Raw genomic sequence first — 7,565 nt, forward strand, 5'->3', positions numbered from 1 at the left:
CCTGGACAGGTCATACTCTCTCACTAACCTCGGGTCTGCTCGAAGGAAGATTCCTCTAATCCAACATCCTGCAATTTTAATTTAATTATAAGACAAGTTGTGCAAGTTAAGTTGGACTTTAAGATGACTTAGCAGAAAGTCTCTGCTTTGATAACCAGATGCCATCTAGAGTATTAAAAATGCCTGCACCAAGCCTATCAGAGACAGAGCCAAACAAGCTGGGATGACTTATTTAAGGTGATGTCAGGAGTGATATCATTCTGTGTCATTTGGGGTTAAACTTTAATTTCACACCTTTAAAATATAAAACAACATTTGCTATTTGCATGTCAAGTAGACAGTCTAGCCGTCTTTACTCTTTTTTCTTATTTCTTGAAATGCAGCTTATTTTTAGGTCTTCCAACTCATCTTTCTTGTCTTTTACAGCTGTCTGATGTCCCCACACAGATTCCAACTCTTTCCAACCTCTGCTCTCCTATCCTGTCACACTTCGCTCTATGGAAATTCAAGAAGCAAATGCAAAGCCTCCAAGAACATTTGATTATACATCCATCCCCCATCCATCCATCCATCCATCCCCCCACCCCCCCATCCATCCATCCATCCATACCCCCAACCCCCATCCATCCTTCCACCCATCTACGCACCCATCCATCCCCATCTATCCATCCATCTATCCACCTGTCCATCCATCCAGTCAGCCAGCCAGCCACCCATCTACCCATCCATCCATCCATCCACCTGTCCATCCATCTATCCATCCATCCATCCACCTGTCCACCTATCTATCCATCCATTTACCTGTCCATCCATCTATCCAGCCAGCCACCCATCCACCCATCCATCCATCCACCCATCCCCCCATCCATCCATCCACCCATCCACCCATCCATTCATCCACCCATCCCCACCCATCCATCCTTCCACCCATCTACCCGCCCACCCATCCCCATCTATCCATCTATCTATCCACCTGTCCATCCATCCAGTCAGCCAGCCAGCCAACCATCTACCCATCCACCCATCCATCCACCTGTCCACCCATCTACCCATCCATCCATCCATCCGCCTGTCCATCCATCTATCCATCCATCCATCCACCTGTCCACCTATCTATCCATCCATTTACCTGTCCATCCATCTATCCAGCCAGCCACCCATCCACCCATCCATCCATCCCCCCATCCCCCCATCCATCCATCCATCATCCACCCATCCACCCATCCATCCATCCACCCATCCCCCCATCCATCCATCCACCCATCCACCCATCCATTCATCCACCCATCCCCACCCATCCATCCTTCCACCCATCTACCCGCCCACCCATCCCCATCTATCCATCTATCTATCCACCTGTCCATCCATCCAGTCAGCCAGCCAGCCAACCATCTACCCATCCACCCATCCATCCACCTGTCCACCCATCTACCCATCCATCCATCCATCCGCCTGTCCATCCATCTATCCATCCATCCATCCACCTGTCCACCTATCTATCCATCCATTTACCTGTCCATCCATCTATCCAGCCAGCCACCCATCCACCCATCCATCCATCCCCCCATCCCCCCATCCATCCATCCACCCATCCACCCATCCATTCATCCACCCATCCCCACCCATCCATCCTTCCACCCATCTACCCACCCACCCATCCCCATCTATCCATCCATCTATCCACCTGTCCATCCATCCAGTCAGCCAGCCAGCCACCCATCTACCCATCCATCCACCTGTCCATCCATCTATCCATCCATCCATCCACCTGTCCACCTATCTATCCATCCATTCATCCACCCATCCCCATCCACCTGTCCATCCATCTATCCATCCATCCACATGTCCATCCATCTATCCAGCCAGCCAGCCAGCCACCCATCCACCCATCCATCCATCCATCCCCATCCCTCCACCCACCCACCCATCTACCTGTCCATCCATCCATCCACCCATCCATCCACTCAACAAATGTCCATTAATCATCTTCTATGTATAAGCCATTTTACTTGTTTTGTGAGGACAGATCAAAGGAAATCAAGTTATTGTTTCTATTCTTCAAGGGACATTTAAACCTGTAGGGAAGATTGAAGCAGAAGGGGGAATAGGAGAAAGATGGAGATGATACAGATAAATATAAGACACATAGCCTACCAGGTCATCAGTTCAGTTCAGTAGCTCAGTCATGTCTGACTCTTTTTGACCCCATGCACTGCATCACACCAGGCCTCCCTGTCCATCACCAACTACCAGAGTTTACTCAAACTCATGTCCATTGAGTCAGTGATGCCATCCAGCCATCTCATCCTCTGTCATCCCCTTCTTCTCCTGCCTTCAATCTTTCCCAGCATCAGGATCTTTTCCAATGACTCAGTTCTTCTCATCAGGTGGCCAAAGTATTGGAGTTTCAGCTTCAGCATCAGTCCTCCCAGTGAATATTCAGGACTGATTTCCTTTAGGATGGACTGGTTGGATCTACTTGCAGTCCAAGGGACTCTCAAGAGTTTTCTCCAAGACCACAGTTCAAAAGCATCAATTCTTCGTGCTGAGCTTTCTTTATAGTCCAAATCTCACATCCATACATGACTACTGGAAAAACCATAGCTTTGACTCGACGGACCTTTGTTGGAAAAGTAGTGTCTCTGCTTTTTAAAATTAATTAATTAATTAATTAATTTTAGTTGGAGGCTAATTACTTTACAATATTGTAGTGGTTTTTGCCATACACTGACTTGAATCAGCCATGGGTGTACATGTGCCCCCCATCCTGAACTCACCTCCCACCTCCCTCCCCATCCCATCCCTCAGGATCATCCCAGTGCACCAGCTTCGAGTGCTCTATTTCATGCATCGAACTTGGACTGGCGATCTATTTCACATATGGTAATATATGTGTTTCAATGCTATTCTCTCTTTTAGGTTAGTCTCTACATTTCCTCCCTTTGTAGCCGGTCATTGAAAGAGCAGTCGACATGACTGTGTCCATTTTATTAAAATCTAGAATCTATTTCAGTGACTCTCTGCAAATGCCTTCTTAGCCAAATCTCAATTGTAAAGCCTATGGTCTTCCGTTAGCCACGGTACTTACCATTAAAAATTTCCTGTGTCCTCCTCTGACACTTACTAACCTGAATCTCCTTCTATAACCATTTCTTTGACCCCTTCACTATCTCACCCACATGTATCCCACACGTGCAGTATGGCAGTTATCACACTGTGCCTCTCAGCTTCAAATCCACCTTTCTACCTTCTGCTGCTCCAGGACGCTCCAGCGGGGACTCAGACTGCATTTCCGCTTTGCCAGCAGCACCTTCTTAGGTCTGCCAATAGGGGGCGCTAGAGGGAGACTGCAAGGCCAGAGCAGAGAGCCGGCACCTGCTACCAAGTTCCTAAGCCGACCTCGATTCTCCTCTAAGGATGTTCAGACCCTTTGCAGTATCAGTTTTCTAATACCCGCACCGGCCGAGCAGCCGCCCCTCCTCAGATGGCTGGCTGGGGCTCACGAGGTCCCACTTTCAAACTTCTATGTTTTAATAAATTCCAACTCTTTCTGTTTCTCCAGACCTATGAAGGGTATTGGGAAGAGCTAGTTTTTTGAAGTTGCCACCTCCATTATGCCTCCGTGTTCTTATTTGCCGTTCAACTGTTTAATAATAGCGCCAGTAGCAATACATAGAACAGTCATTATTATGGCGGCCGTCATCTTATTTACTGAACAGGAGAGTAATGTAACTTTCTTTTATCTTAGAACGTTTGAGTTTACTTTTCCCTTAACTGACATGAAGGGTATATGTGATTTCGGTGTTCATTTGGTTTACTGACTTTAATCACGAGGAAAGATTTGGCAACTAGAGCTTAAGTCACAGCCAAATTCACCCTTCCACCATGCCTCCAAATAAGGCCTCTAATTCCATCCCATTGTTAGGGGATGTCAGTGGTTATGGTGGGGGCGGAGAAGAGAGCTAAAACTGGAAGAAGTTTGAAAGGTTGAATGAGGGACGGGGTTTCAGTAACTTATACATAAACCTTGATACATAAACCAGCCCCTTTGGGCTAAACAAAGGACATCCATAACCTTTGCCTCATTATACAGTAGGCATTATGCATTACTAAAATGGAAGATTTCAGGCTTCTTTTTATATCATCCCAAGACTCCCAGAAACCATGATTATTCAAAGAAAGCTTCTAGGTGTGGTAACATCATAGGGGAGTGTAATCTATCTTGGGTTTTGATGCCACTGAGAAGGGAGTCAAGACTGGAGGGTGCTGAAACAGGTACCCTAACTCTGACGCTGACTTACACCTTTCATTTTGTATCTTCAGGCCTATATAGGGAAGGAGGCCTTTACAGAGGCATCTTGGGGCCTAGAAACAGGAAAGCTAGGAACACAGAAAATCTGCTCAGGAAACAAAAGAGCAGATAGGAATCCTCTGTGTTCCTGAGTCTTCTAGCTACAGGGGGAGACTGTGAAGGGACAATATGCACTAAAATATTGTAAAGGTGGTAGAAGGGGTTATGTGGGAATTTTTTGTACCTTCTTAGTATTGCTGTGAACTTAAAATTACTTTAAAAAAATAGTCTTTCCACAAATGGTATGTTTTTTAAATTTTGCAATTTTCTTAGTCTGGTCATATTTTTTTTAATCAAGATTCTATCCTACAATGAATAATGATAAAATCCTGAAATGAGAAGCAGCTACTATGCTTGTTTTCAGGGAAGTAAGGATGTGGATGCTGGAGAGACTATATATGTATCCTTCCCGTTATGTAGCTACAATTACCAAGGCTAGTAAGCACCAGAGAAGATGCTAACACTGTTAAAAAGGCTGGTGAAGGAGGCAGCGATCCATGGGCCTGTGCAGCAGGGAAGAAATGAAAGAAAGAAAATCCAGCCTGCCCCTGAGGATTCAGTGGTCAGGGAGCCCTGTGATCTTCAACTATGCAGAGGTACAGATTCTAAGGAAAGCAAGAGAAATGTAAGCTAAACAAAAGATCACCACCACTTCTTGATTCTTGCAATTTTACTGAGTCACTTTCTCCCCAATTACTTTTATAAGTCAAAGTAGCCAAAACAAACAAACAAAAAAACCCTCAAAAAGCCACTCACTTTCCTTATAAAAGATAAAAATACTCTACATGTGTCTTAGTTATGATATAATGATCAATATTATTCAAATTAGTGGTTCGAGAAAAATCTGTGTGACAGTATGAAAGCATTCTACTCAACTGGAAATTAAAAACAAGCTTAAACTTTACACTGAAATTCAGTGATTTTGTTTTTAACTAATTTTCATGTTATGTTCATCTGTGAAGAGATTTAAAATTTTAGCAATTTCACAGATTAGTTAAAACATTTGATTAAAAAAAACTCTATCCTGTTTCAGTGAACCATATGCTCTGTGAAGTTTTTACCAAAAAAATCCAGAAATTTTTCCATCAAAGGCTTTCCACTGTCAAATGCAATCCAATCTACTGTTATCTTACCATGTTTCGACTGGCCTTTGGAGTTATCATTTTTTATTATACAACATGCACACCTATCACAATTTGTCAAGCTCTCAGCTTAATAAGGTTTTGATCTATGAAGTTTCCTGGGAAATTGGGTTGCTCTGTCTGGCTGTTACTTTTGCACTAATACTACTAATTCCTTGGAATGAAGAATTTTCTCACATTTGGTGTTTCTTTTGCACTGTTTTGTTAAATTACCCAGTGCCTTTAATGTAGAAACTCAAAGAAGAAATGATTGTCTGTATTTTGTTCCTTCAATGTTTAGAAAAGAATGGGAGATAATATATTCTATGAAGATTACCCCAAGTTTAGTATAAGGTAATAATATAAGTGGCTTAACTATATATTTATTGATAAATTATCTTGAAGCCAAGATTTCTTTTAAATTATAAAAATAAAGGCCTACATTTTGATTGTATATCTATAAAGAATAAATTTGTTGAATAAAGAATTTTTGTAGATTTTTTTTTCAAAACAAAGCAAATTCACATCCTTTATTTAAAACACCACATAGAATAAAAATAAAGGGAGAATGTCCATTAGTTCTATACAATTGAAGACTATGTGTCCTTTTTCACACTAACAAGAGGAAACACTATTTTTAAGAATATATACATTTGAAATTCTCAGTGATCTAGAGTGATTTCTATGCAGTTCTACATAAACAATGGCTTTGCTAATGAGGAGGCCTTGATGGCCCTGTGGTAGGTTTTACAATTCTCCCTGATAAATCTATAGGCATCTCAGAATTAGATATTTGCTAATCCAAGGAACAAGAAGATACAAGACTACTCACGTATTTATCAAGGGACTCCTCTGGTGGTTCAGTTATTAAGAATCCGCTGTGCAATGCAGGGGACACAGGTCCAATCCCTGGTCCGGGAACTAAGATTCTGCACGCTGTGGGGCAGCGAGGCCTGTGACCCACACCCAGACAGAGGCCCACGGGCCGCAGAGGGAGAGTCCATACGCTGCGGCAGAGACCCAACACAGCCTGAAAGAAAACAGTTATTCTCCAAAGGGGCTGAGAGCCATCCGTGTGTTCAATCCCAAGTGCTTGGAATAAAGGTGGGTGACACATGGTCCCTACCCACACACAACTCACCAGCTAGCTGTGGGACCAGGTATAAATGCAAATCACAATATAGAATATGACATGTGCTATAATAGAGGTAGAGTCACTGTGTTATGGTATCAGAGGAGAATGAAGGGATTATGCTGGGGGTGGTGATGAAGGGGTGCTTACGGAACACTGCTAAAGAAGAAATGATATTGAGGTGGACTTTGTTGAGAGAAGGAGAGAGGGAGAAGAGAAAGAAAAGTAGAAGTAGGTAAGGAGATGGGTAAGGAGGGAAGCAGAAGAGAAGGAGGAAGGGAGGAAAGCTGAAGGTTAATGCAGACCCAGGGAGAGAGATGCTAACAAGGACACAGAGACTGAAGTAGGCATGTAAGTTTAAAAAAAAAACAGCAAAACAAAAAGATCCAGAAACCCCAATTACACAGAGTCAGGAGACCAGAAGGGGGCGCGCTCATGCCCTGGGACAACAGCAGAGCCCAAAAGGAAGAAGACAGACTGCTCTTCCTGGCAACAATCACCGTCGCTCACTATTAGGAAAATGCAAATAAAAAACACAGTGAGGTATCACCTCGAGCCAGTCAGAATGACCATCATCAAAAAAATCTACAAACAATAAATGCTGGAGAGGGTGTGGAGAAAAGGGAGACCTCCTACACTGTTGGTGGGAATGTAAACTGAATGTTCTCTATGGAGAACAGTGTGGAGGTTCCTTAAAAAACTAAAAACAGAGCTACCATATGACTCAGCAATTCCACTCCTAGCCACATATCCAGAGAAATCCACAATTCGAAAGGATGCATGCACCCTGATGTTCACTGCAGCACTATTTACAGTGGACAGAACATGGAAGCCGCTTAGATGTCCACTAACAGAAGGATGAATAAAGAAGATGTGGTACATATATACAATGGAATATTACTCAGCCATAACAAAGAATGAAATATTGCTATTTACAGAGACATGGATGTAGCTGGAGATT

The sequence above is a fragment of the Cervus canadensis genome, chromosome 19 (assembly GCF_019320065.1).
Source record: "Cervus canadensis isolate Bull #8, Minnesota chromosome 19, ASM1932006v1, whole genome shotgun sequence".
Taxonomy (NCBI): domain Eukaryota; kingdom Metazoa; phylum Chordata; class Mammalia; order Artiodactyla; family Cervidae; genus Cervus; species Cervus canadensis.